The sequence below is a fragment of the Pteropus alecto genome, unplaced genomic scaffold (genome assembly GCF_000325575.1).
Source record: "Pteropus alecto unplaced genomic scaffold, ASM32557v1 scaffold22, whole genome shotgun sequence".
Classification (NCBI taxonomy): Eukaryota; Metazoa; Chordata; class Mammalia; order Chiroptera; family Pteropodidae; genus Pteropus; species Pteropus alecto.
The window spans coordinates 14616988-14630668 of NW_006434839.1; the positions used below are offsets into that span (position 1 = coordinate 14616988).

General features: G+C 32.7%; 1 protein-coding gene across 1 annotated transcript in view; it reads left to right on the forward strand.

The window, feature by feature from the left end:
• CADPS2 (calcium dependent secretion activator 2) overlaps positions 1–13681 on the forward strand; it is a 472387-nt gene that overhangs the window by 276165 nt on the left and 182541 nt on the right. The window lies entirely within an intron of this gene.

Here is a 13681-nt window from a genome sequence, read left to right on the forward strand (position 1 = left end):
TGATGTTTCTTGGTGTGGACCTCTTTGGGTTCATCTTGTTTGGGACTCTGCTTCCTGGACTTGTATGTCTATTTCTTTCACCAGGTTAGGAAAGTTTTCAATCATTATTTCTTCAAATTGGCTCTCGATTCCTTTCTTTCTTTTTATTCTCATTCCTATGATGTGAATGTTGTCAGTCTTATTGTCCCAGAGGTCCCTTAAAATACCCTCTTTTTTTTTTTGTATTTTCACTTGGCTCTTTTCTGCTACCTTGTCTTCCAAATCACTGATTCGATCCACTGCTTCATCTAATCTGCTGGTGATTCTTTTTAATGCATTCTTCATTTTAGTTATTGTTTTCTTCATTTTTGACTTTTTTTATGGCTTCTGTGTCCTTTTTTATGCTTGCTCTCCCTTTGTTGAAGTTCTTACAAAGTTCATTGAGCATCTTATAATTAGTGTTTTGAACTCTGCATCTGGTAGGTTGCTTGTCTCCATTTCATTTAGGTTTTTTTTGTGGGGAATTTTTGTCTTTCACTTAGGACATTTTTTTGTTTCCTCGTTTTAGCTGCTTCTCTATGTTTGTTTCTATGTATTAGATAGATCTTCTACATTTCCTGGTCTTGGCCAGGTGGCCTTATTTGTAGATGCCCTGTGGGTCCCAGTGGCACATCTTCCTGATCACCTGTACCAGGTGTTCCCGGAATGTTTCTTGTGTGGGTTTTGTGTATCCTTCTGTGTTCCTTGCTGCCATTGGCACGTTGGTGAGTGGATTGATCCTCGGGCTGACTGGCTGTAGGACTTGGCCACCCCCACAGCTTTCAGGGTGCTGGGCGCTGGCAGTGAGGGGCCCTTACTCCAAAGAATGGAATTTGCCCCAGCAGGCTCTGTTACCTGCTGTGACCACCCTTTGTATTTGCTGTGCTTCTTTTTTTAAATCTTTTATCAATATCTGATGTTATATTGATTAGCTATTATTTATTGACTGTCTCACCAACTATAATTTTATGTCCATTTAGTTGATTTGCTGATGACTAGATCTCCAGCCAATGTTAATTTCAATGGGATAGGAACTTTGTCTTATACATTACCACTTGTAAACCTAGTTTTTAGAAAATTACTGCTTAGTAAAAGTTAAATAAATGTTTGTTAAATGAATGGATGAATATTTTCTTTTCTGAAGAAAGAATAGAATGCAGAACTTATGTTTACAGTTATTTTATATTCAAAAATAAGTGTTGCATTGCTTGTTAGGCTATAAACTTCAAATGATGACATTATCTTATTGGTAGCACTGGAATGTAAGTTTGTTCAAGTATGCTTCAAAATATTATTTCTCCAGAGGAATTACAGTAAGTTTCATTAATTCAAAAATTTCTATATGACTAGAATTCTACAGATTGTACTCTGGGGAAAAAAATGTATTCTTATTCAAAAACTTTAAATTCAAAGTTGTTTTTCTCTACAATGAAGCTTGCTGTTTATAATGGCTTTTTGCCTAGCTATGATGGAGAAAGTAAATTTCTAATATTATCTATTATCTGTCAACATTTATATTTAGACCATTCCTGTGATATGTGGTTGAACCAAAGAAGGAAGTTTTAGCGATGTTTCCTGTGGATATGAGTGTACCCCAGAGTTCATTTATAAGAACAATATATCATATAACCAATACTTATTAGAGACTGATTACTATAAACCAAATCGATCAGTAATCAAAAAAGAAAACTAGATTTGAGCATTGTTCATACTATTTTCATGGAATAAAAAAGTCATTTACATAATTTCTCCTACTGTGATTCTTGATTTAAAATAATCATATTTATTTCAGAATTAATTCTGTCAATTCTATTTAGCGAGCACTTTTATTCCATTTAGATAGGCACAAAAAATTATGAAAATATTCTTCCCAACAACTCACAATTAAGAACTAAGAGAAAGTTCAAAGGAACCAGCACCTTGATCATCAGTCAGAGAGAAAGGACAAATCATGGATCTATAAATGGAAGAGAGGCAGAGGGAGTAAACCAGTTAGATTGATCTTTAGGTTTGTCTTTAATTAACTACTTCCTCTTCACCCATAGTAGTTACGTAGTTAATCTTTTTCTGAAGTGCTCCACACAGATAAATCCCTTTCCATTCCTCCTGCCAACTCCAGTTCAATCTCTATTCCAACAAAGAAACCAAACCAAAAGAAACAAAACAAAACAAAAAAACTTTCAATAACTTTTGTTTTGATTTTCCTGTATTCACATTTCCAAACCATTCAACAATTTAGGAATACTGTTTATATTATATTTCTACTAAAGCAACTTCTAGTGCTTCTCCATTGTGTATGAGATTAGATTCACATTCTTTACCTTAGCTTCCAAATTCTTCAAAAATCTGGCCCCATCTGTTTGTTCCAACTTTTTCTCCTCTGTATACCCAATGAAAGAATGCCAACCTCAGCCAAATCAATCAGTTCATATACCTTGAATGTGCTTTTACTAACTCAATCCTATTTCTTCCACTCTTTTTTAACCAAATCCTACCAGTCTGATATTAGGTTACACATTTTGTCACACTAATACAACCGTGCCAAGAAAGGTAGTTTATTTTCTCTGTAATCTTCCTCATGAGCAGTCTCACTAAGTGCCATGTCACTTCATCCCCACCCCTCTGGTTTGCAGGGAACCACCAAGTCCTTTTTACGCTACAAAAATCGAGGAAGGCTCTAACCTTCCATCTGCATCATTAGGACAGCCCTCACTTTGTTACAGCTGAGCCTCCACAGTGGAATCGGAAGTGGGACGTGGGACAGAGCCCTTTTACCCCAAGAATTCTCCTCAACTTCAGGGTGTTTCTCTAAGAGCCTGCCTTCCCTGTCTCTGCTTTCTTTTCGCTAGAGTCTACAGGCAATAGAAAAGTCAGCTTTCTCTCTTTTTCCTTTCTGCTTAGGACCTTCCTTATGTAAAACTTTTTAACTAAGACCTACCCTTTCTTTGCTGAAGGAGGAGATAAGTTATTTAAAAGATGTATTCTTTGTACATGTTTTGTTAGGTTAACTGTATAAATGGACCCACTAAATGGACTCCCTAAAATCCACACCCTTTGCCCTGTATCTATTTTGTCCCTTCAGACTTTGGCCTTGACCATGTAACTTGCTTTGGCCCCAGGACAGAAGCTAACTTGATATAAGCAGAGGCTTGAAAAAGCACTTGTACATTTTCACTTTCTCTCTTTCTCTTTGCCTTTACCATGAGGACATGTAAGAGGTAGACCGCTAGAGGAGCAGAACTGAATCAGTCCAGTTGTCCTGGCTAAGTTCTCCGGCTTGAGTGAGCCCAGACAAAATGAACAAGCCCACTTGTAACTGACAGCCGACCTATGAGTGGATCATGTGGAGCCCTGATCAGATCAGTAGAACTGCTTAGTCAACTATAGGTTGAAGAGAAATAATAAATGATTGTTGTTTTAAGTCGCTAAGTTTTAGGGTATTATGTTAAATAGCAAAGGCTGATTGATACTGTGTACTATTGTCTTGCTACAAAATCTTACTTTTTCTCCCTCTTCTATTATACATTAGATGCACAAAATTAGATTAGTCATAATCCTTGGCCATGCTATATGAAACAAATGTGTAAATGATCTATACATTTATATATATATGTAACTTAAAATATACCTTTCTATAAATATGCTATAATAATTTATCTATTTTATTAAAATGGCCATTTGAGTGATTTTCAGATATGTTATTTCAGACAATGCTACTATGACTATCTTATGTATGTCTCTTGATACATGTGTGCAGTTTCTCTTGAGTGTGTACCTAAGAGTGATAGTTGAATTGATGAGAATGTAAATATATCTTTACAAGTTAATATGAAACTTGTGCAAGTTTTACCAATAGTTGTACTGGTATACATTTCCTCCAGGTATATATGAGATCCCTTTGTTCTCTTTTTTTTTTTTGTCATTTATCACATACTACCTTCTTTGATGCTTTATATCTATAGCTATATTATTGCCTCCTGAAAACAAAAATCCTGACTCTTAGTTCATTACTTTGTCCAGAGGCTTCAGAACATAGTAGATACTAAGTATTGATCGATAATTTATTGATGAACTTTAAAATTAAGATCAATATGAAAAGTCCTTGATATTTGTTATCTTTTCACTTCAGGGTAACTCAGGCATCCTGACTCTGTGCTCCCAAACTCCCTACACATGCTCTATTGTACAATTATAACCATTCATACTCTTATTCGTCTCTCTGGCTAAGATGAACCCCTTATAAACTGGAGCTTATTTTTCAACATTATTTGACCAGGCACCAAATACATGCTTGGTTACATTAATTAGTCATTCAGCACTTATTTATTGATTACCATGTGCCAGACTCTCTGAATGAATGAATGAATGGATGGGTGAAACTTGCTATAAAATTAGCGATGCTTAAAAAGATACATTAATCGGCACTAGAAATACATTAGATACAGTAGAGCTAATTACTTCCACCATTGAAATAGGGCAGCTGTTAACCTAGTAGCATAGGCTAGAAAATGTAGAAAACTATAAAATGGAAAACAATTTATGCTGGTAAAATATACTCATTTATACAGAATATAATGGACTATCAAATATTCAGTTGCTTCTTCCATGACTTTGACATCCTAGTGGAAATTCACATATTATAAATAAGTGATTCACAGAATCTATTGCAACAGGTGGTTTGAAACTCTTTCCAAAAATCCTTATACCAGAAAACAAAAAAATTTTTAAATAGACAGGTTTTTTGTTTTTGTTTTTGTTTTTGTTTTTACTTTTTTACTCTTCTTTGAAAGTGTTATATACAAATGCAAAATGTTGCTCAAGTTGGTTGAATATAATTTTCATTGGTCACTCTCTGGTCAGTGAATATACAAGGATATAATGATTATTTGAGAATAGTATCTGTTAACTGAAAAGTATTATACCTATAGGTAGCGATTGTGAGAATTATATGTATTTATGAATATTAAGCTAGACAAAAATGGCACATATTTAAGAAGGATGAATAGGGCTCAACTCCACTTCGGAAATATGAAAAAGTATAGGAGGAAAGCTGATCAAACCCAGGTGATCAGAGAGGTTTCTAGACTGAGGTAGACGATGATGACCAAGTAGGAGAAATTACTGGGTGAAGGGAGTCAAAAGGCACACAAGATATAAACTTCCAGTTATAAAATAGACCATGAGGATGTAATACACAATATGGTGGCTATTGTTAATAATACTGCATTACATATTTGAAAGTTGCTAAGAGAGTGGATCTTAAAAGTTCTCATCACAAGAAAAAAATCTGTTAACTATGGTGATGGATGTTAACTAGACTTATCGTGATGATCATTTTGCAGTATGTACAAATATCAAATCATTCTCTGTATACCTGAAACTAATATAATGTTTTAGGTCATTTATGCCCCAATTTTTAAAGAGTAAGGGTTGGAACTGAAATTAGTAAAACAGTGTAAAATATGAATAAGATGACTCCAGTGAAACAGGAAAGAAATGTTACAGTTGCAAATACTGTGGAGAACATGGATAAGGTTATTATGCCCTGCAATATGCCTCTTTTTGCTTTAGACACAAATATACCTTTATTTTATTCAGAAGAAAATAAGTTCTTATATGTTTAATGTTTGCCGTGACCTAAGCAAGGCACAGTGTTGGAAATTTGACAGGATCTGTTTATTCTTTCCAAAACTTGCACTTAGTTATAGATAACTATACATTGTTCACTCAAAGGCTTAACCATTAGACTCACTAAGTACTACCTGAGAAAATGTAAGTATTAGATGTGTTTCTAGTGAAAGATACAAATAATTGATAAAATATTTTAAGGCATAATTAAAACTACCAAAGGGCAATGTAATACCACAACAGTGCTGTTTTTTTGGAGAAGCTGAAGCGTGCAGCCAGCAGGCCTAATCGCGGTCCTATCCCTGTGTAATCATGGGGTAAATTGTTTAATGTCCCATGCCTCAGTCCATTATCTGTAAAATGGAATCATGATGATCACCTTTTTCAAAAGGTTGCTGTGAGTGTTCAATGAGTTAATATCACTAAAACGCCTAGAACATAATTAACAATACATCTTTATTATCAGTAAACAATAGGTAATTCAAACTATAATTTACAAATGGCACATTTTAAATTTATGATTTATTTTATATAATACATTTAATGTAGTATTGAGATATTTTCCTATTACAGTGGTTAAGAGATATTATAAAAAGCTGGAGTTATAAAAAAAATCATCAAAAGATCATAAAAGTCACCTCATAATACCCTTTAAAAATATGAATTTAAAATTTAAAAATAAAAGTGCTTTCTTTATTTTTTGACCCCAGAAACAGTATTAATAATTTCGTGCATATATCTTTGTTATATTAATATATTCAATTTACAGTAATTTTAGATGTCTCATATTTCCAGCACTAATATTTTCTGCTAGAATCAACCACTCTATATTTAATGTTCTGACCATTAAAGTCAAATTATGAATAAATGGGTTAAAAATTATTTCTTAATTAAAATTATTCCTACATCTTGGATTTCTACAAAATCAGTTGGTTGTAATAAGTTATAAAAATGAAAAATTGAACTTTGTGATACAGAGCACAGATTGTATTAATGAATGATAGGTAATATGCATAAAATGAAAAATTGCTAGGTGAGGAAAAGCATCAGTGAATGGATTATAGCTACAATCTTGGCTTTAATATTTTTCATGGTAATCATCAGGAAGAGGTATGAAGAATCATGGGACCTTAATAATATGCCTTCCCGTTTTAATTGCTGAGAGAAGCAAGAGAATCTTTATTGCCAGGAGACACATTACTAATTAAAGTATCATTTGCATTTATTCTGAAATAATTAGTTTGAATATTTATAAGAGCTGAGATATAAATTTAGTTCCAAATTTAAGAGCATACCCACAACAGACTTTGCTAAAATGATTTATGATTAAGAAAGGTTAACAATCATAAAATTTTAAATGTTTTTTTTTAATTTGGTACAGTTTGATTTTTTATTGGATTATTGAACTTGAAAGAATGGAGTTCATAGTATTTTAAAACTTAGTATGATTTTTAAATTGCTATAACACTAAGTTGAATTTTTAAGTTGCTTTCAGATTTCTGGGGTATTGATATTTTGTTTTGACATTAATCACAGTTTTAGAAAACTACTTTAATAAAGGCGTCAACATATATTTACGTTATAATATATGAATTACTAGTTCTTTCAATACTACGTGGTAATTTGTAAACATGGTTTTCATTCAAAGGACATTTAAAATTACAAATTAAATCTCAAACATTCCTGGTTAAAATAAATTAATTTAAAAGGCCATGCAGTTGAAAGGAGTTTAAACAATTACTTGTTTCTCTAGGATATGGTGCACAGAAAATTGCATCGTCCTCCTTTCATGGCACACCATCACCAGTCCCTCTTTTGTTTTACTTTTAATCCTTTCATCCCAACGCCATTTCTTATTCTGCTCCTCCCTGTACAGGTATCTATTCTGTATGAGTAATGTATCCTTGAATGTTATGTATCCTTATAAAATATGTAATGTTTTGTGTGTTTTAAATTTATATATTTTGTGCTAAATGTACTCAATTTCTTAGTACTTCATCGACCATTAAGTATTTAAGATCTATGTAAATTGTTATATATTCATCTAGGTCATTGTTCTTGTTATTACATAACATTCCATAGGATCTATCATATTTTATCTATGTAGTCCTCTAATGATGAATAACTGAATTGTCTGTAGTCCATCACTGTAAACAATGCTCTCTTTATTTTCCTTGTTCATGTCCACTAATAGGTCTGCCTAAGAATTCCTCAACCATATGTGTCCAAGAATTGGATATACACATACTTAAATTCATTAAGTATTCCAAGATTGCTTTCCAGATTATCTATTCCTGTTTACAATCCTACTTCGTTAATCCTTACCCAAAAATAGTATACTAACCTTTCTAACTTCTGCTTTTTATGATAAGAGACAAACAATATTTTATTTTATTTAATAAGTTTTAGTATCTATTTCTGTGCATTTTCTCTAGTCATCTTCTCTTGTGATTCAGTATATTCTTCCCTGCCAATTTTCCCTTTTTGTTTTCAGCCTCTTTTCATTGTTTTACAAATGTTTCTTCTCTAGATCAACACTGTCCAATAGAATTGGAGAGATGGAAATTTCTATCTTGACTTTCCAGTAGGTTAAAATGCTATGACACTAAGTTGAATTTCTAAATTTCTCTCAGATTTTTGGAGTATTGATATTTTATCATTATTTTGTTTCAGCATTTTCATAATACGTGGACCACATATGAGCACTTAAAATGAGACTACTGTGACAGAGCCAAAATTTTCATTCTATTTAATTTTTATTAATTTAAATTTTAATAGCTACATTTGTCTATTCTATTGGACAAAGAAGTGCTAGATAATAGTCTCTTGTTAGTTTTAGTTATTACAGATATACTCTTGATCTGTTACCTGCCAGATAGCCTTGTCAAATAGAAATGATAGTCTAATCCATCAATTTTCTTCCTATCTATTTGTGCTTTTGGAGTTGTTTCAAAGCGTTCTCTACCCCTAAATCACAAATAATCTCCTTTATCATCTTCTTTTAGTCTTATAGATTTATCTTTTACTTTTAGGTCTTTAACCCATATAGACCTCTCTTTTGGATATGGTATAAGGAAAGTCTCCAACTTCGTTTTCTCAATGAACCAGTTTTCCCATACTATTGTGTGGAAGCCAGTCCATCCTTCCACCTCTGCTTTTGTGGTATGGAAGCACATTACTGATTACAGTAAGCAGAATTGGTCAGTTCTCTTATTGTAGCAGTTTATTGTCTTTATCTCTGTAGGAGATTATGTCATCTGCAAACAATGGCAGTTTTTTCTACTTAGTTTTCTGTCTTTACTCTTTTTTCTTGTCTTATATAATGGGCCAGGGCCTCTAGTGCTATGTTATTTAGAAATGACAATAGGCAAACTTGCCTTTTCCCAGTCTTAAAACTAAATCTATATTTGTCAGGGTTCTCCAAGAGAAACAGAATAGATAGGAAATGCACGTTCATGCTTGCGCGTGTGCGCACGTGCGTGTGTGTGTGTGTGTGTGTTAGGAGATTTATCATAAAGAATTAATTAGCTTGTGTGACTATGGAGTCTGGCAAATCCAGAATCTGCAGAACCAGTGTCCTAGTTTGAGTCTGAAGCTCAGAACCAGGAACAATTGATGTCCCAGTTTGAAGGCTGTCAGACAATACTATTCTCTCTCACTTGTGGGAGGGTCAGTTTTTTGTTCTGTTCAGGCCTTCAACTAATTGGATGGGATCCACCCACATTATGGAGGGCAATCTGCTTCACTCAGTCTACTGACTTAAATGTTAATTTCATCCAAAAACACACTCACAGAAACACCCAAAATGATATTTGACCAAATATCTAGGCACCCTGTAGCCCAGTCAAGTTGACACATAAAATTAAACCATCGCAATATCTAAAATTTATTAAGCATAATATTTGCTTTAAGTTTTTGGTATACAGCTTTACTAAATTATTTATTAAACCCCAAATTGTTGAACTTATATTAAATGCTTTCTCTGTATCTCTTAAGGTAACACTATTATTTTTCTCTATTAACCATCAAAATAATGATTTACATTTGGTGGGTTTTCTGATGTTAAACCATCCTTACATTTATGGAACACTATGTTTTACTATTAAAGTTATTTAAAGTTAAATAAATTTAAATTTTCTCTTTAGTTTATCTGATGACCGAATTTGAGTAAATTTTCATTTGCCTTTTAACTAGCTGGTCGTCTTTTTGTAATTCGTATGTTTATCTCCATTGCCAAATTTGTCATATCTGTTTTTAGATAAAATTAGCCGACAATTTTACTTCTAATGTTCTCATTTTTTAGTAACGATTTGGGTTTCAATTTGGTTTTATTTGCTTTATTCTATTACTCAATTTAAAGAGTTATTTTCCCAATTTAGATTTTTCATATCAAAGAGCTTTTTTTCTATATTGATTTTCTGTTTAATTTGTTTAAAATTTTCACCTACTGTTATCTTTAATTCCCTCCTATATTGGCATAAATATGATTCCTCTTTATAATTTTATTACCTTTTATAATTTTCTTTCAGAATTTTCCCTCTGTATGTGTTCCTTTGATACTTTCAGAAGCATCATGTTTAGTTCTTGGTCTTTGCTTTTATTACCATTCGCAAATACTTATGTAAACTCCCTAGGACAAATAGTATGTTTCTTAGATAAATTTTATATATGCTTCATGAAAGTTTCTCAGATATTCAACTTCTATTAATGGTCTCATCCATTTCAACTTTCTGTTACTCCCATCGATGACTTATTTGGTCTGCCCACTGATGACCACGTCTGACAAAATAGGAACTTGGGAAGCTCGAGCCTCCCTTCCCTTAGTCTTCATTAGCAGCCCTTCTACATTTCTGATATCATAGTTGAAGTTTTCTGTTTCTTAAAGTACTATACATACTGTAACTAAAAATGTCTTCTAGATCCCCTTTTATTTTCCTGCCACCCCATTTATGTTTTCCATAAAATCTATCTGTGTAGAAATTTCACTCTACCACAGATGTGATTTTTTACTTAAAGTAGGAAGTAACTTGGATTTTTTGACATGTTCAAGTTGCTAGAAGACTTAAGGTTTTCATTCTTGAATCCTATAGAACTGCATATTGTACTTACATATGAAAATGCCTTAGTAAGGGTCCTAGGGCCATGATCTGTGTCCATTTCATCTTTGTTTCCTCACTGAATTCCTAGTACAGTGTTTTACAAAGGATGGATGTCTAATTAACTATTAAATAAGTAACCATAAATACCTCCATTTGTCGAGTTTGCTTTGTTTGCTATTCTGTAACTGTAATCTGTATTCTGTAACTATTGATTATTCTTAAATGTAAAAAGATATAATTTGTCTAATGTTGTCTTGTGTCTTCTACCTTATCCTTATTCTGTGGAGATTACATTATGATAAAATGTGAGTTTGGAAAAACCCAGTTATAAAGATAATTTCTATGAGGACATCTTGTCCTGTTACAGATGTTCTCCCACCACCCAATAGTGTGGTTTAGTTTAGGGCTTTCTTCTAAGGTCTCGTCATCCTCCCTTATTCTCAACTATGATTGAAAAAATTAAACTAAGACTTACAGTGGATTTTTTTGAGAAGTTCCAAGAGGCCCCCAAAAGCATGCATCACTTTTGCTGATGTTGGACTCAATAAATGTGTTCCCATTAACCTGTCGTTTTATGATTAGCCTTAAAATGAAATCCATTTGCCATGGAATTCTTGTTAAGATTTCAAATATATATGTGTCCTCATTAGTGTAGTGATAGTCTTCATTAATTCTTAAAGGAACACGTGATCAATATAAATAAGGCAACTTTAGCAGTTGTGCCCTTGCTGTAGAAGTCCTGTGAACATACTGAAAAGATTCCTTAACAGCAGCAGTCAATTTTTAAAATAGGATATGTGTCCATTATCTGGTAAACTCTTACCCTTTCAGATTACTCATCTATTTTACTGCTAATTGGCAAGCTGATGAAGCGTATGATTTCTTATAGCTTTGACATCAAAATAAAGCAGAATGATTGCTTTAAATATCTTTCAAGTAGCTAGATACTTTAAATATATATAATTTTCTTACAACTCTATGTCATATATGTGATAATTTGGTATATTCTTTGTTATACTCTTATATGATATATTCCTAACTATATTCTTATTCATTTCTTACATTCTGATGTATTTATATTATTTATATGATATATTTGTGTGTGCACATATATATCTCTCATTTGTGTGATATAGTTGATATCACTTTTATATCATTTTACAGAAGTGTTACTGAGGCATAAAGAGGTTAAGGAATTTAACCATAGTAAGTGACCATGATTTAAACCTCAGTTTGTCTGATTCCTAAACCACTAGGCAACACTGCCTAATAATATACAATACTTTTCTCAGGTGATTACACTAGGAGCTCAAAAATTCAAATGCTACCAAAGGCAAAGCAAGCCAAATGTGTAATGTGGTTAAGTATAAAGTCACGAAGAGCAGAATATTCAGCATTATGGGAATCAAAAGAACATGAAAAGAAATTCAAAAAATATTTTTAATGCTGTGCTTTCAAACACATCTGCAGGCTGGACTCGACCCATAGGGTCTCCATTTTGCATTTCTGAGGTTATAGAAATTATCTGTCTCTATTCTTAGCTTGGAATAATTTTTGAAGCTTCACTAATTGCCAGGTTACTCAGAAATAGGATGTATTTATTTTATTAATGAGTAAGGGACCTTACATATTTTGAAATCGATTTCATCGAAATAAGAGAATGAAAGGAATTTTTTTTAATTAATGAAGTCCTGTCAATGTACACTGCTATTACTCTTCCATCTGATCAAATGATCCTTTCCACTGCTTCCTCTGTGGTTATCTGACATTAAAGTCTGAAAGGTATGGCCCTATTAGTTATTGAATAACAAATTTGCAAACTCTGAGTATTTGGATCCTGGTATAGGACATATAATTCCACATCAGTCTGACATTTATTCATCCTATCAGAATTGCATCAGGCTTGACATGGTGATTCATAAGCACTTGATTTATAAGTACATTTTAAGCCTGTCTTTGTAGTAGTTTATATAGAAAGCAAATCTGTGAAACATCTTTTATCCGGATGGGTATTCTTGATCTCCTCTGTATAGTTATTTTGCTAAAATAACATTTAGATATTATCTTAAGAGGGCTTTGTCGAAATTGGCTTTACATATTAAAAGTATAAAATATTCCTAGGTCAAGGAATTTATCTTAGTACAAAAGCAAATGATTTTGCTTGTTTAAATCTAAGATTAGGAAACAGAATTTCTCATGTTAAAGTGCTTTTGAGTTTAGATAAAAATCAAAATCATCCTTTTAAAAGAATTCACGTACAATAAATAGAATTTAGATCACCAAATACTCAAACTCCTAAATCAATGGCAAATTAGGTAACACACAGGACTGGAGATGTGAATATTATCTAATGAGGATAATAAAGGAGTTGAATGTGATATGCCTCGGGTGCATGTTAGTAGCTAATTCCAATATGTATGCTTTGCGATCATTTGTCGGTTGAGATGCATGTGTTCAGCTAAATGGAAATCTTGAACGTTCTCTCATACACTCCATTATTTGTAATTGAACACCTGATTTCTATCATGCAACAAATTAACATCTGCACTGGATCTGTCTTTGATGCATATAGATACACTGATTAGAATTTCGCAGATAGGCAGATATTGAAAAAAAAAGGCAACATTGTGAAACACTTCCAGCCATAATTTTTGATTACATATTGAGAATTGTTTAATTATCTTACTCCATTTAATTAGCCCTTCTACTTAGGTCAATTGCTTTTTTTATTAACATGACATGTTAGCAATTTGTTAATTGGCATGAAATAACATGAGACTTCTCTGGGTATTTCGTATGACATACATATTTCGTATTCGCTTAAGGAAGCTAAGGAAAACACGAAGAGGTCAATGTGTTCATTAGCCCCCTTACAGCATTTACCGATGACATTGTGTGGTGCCACGAAATCATGTGTTTTTGTCGTGTGAATTTCT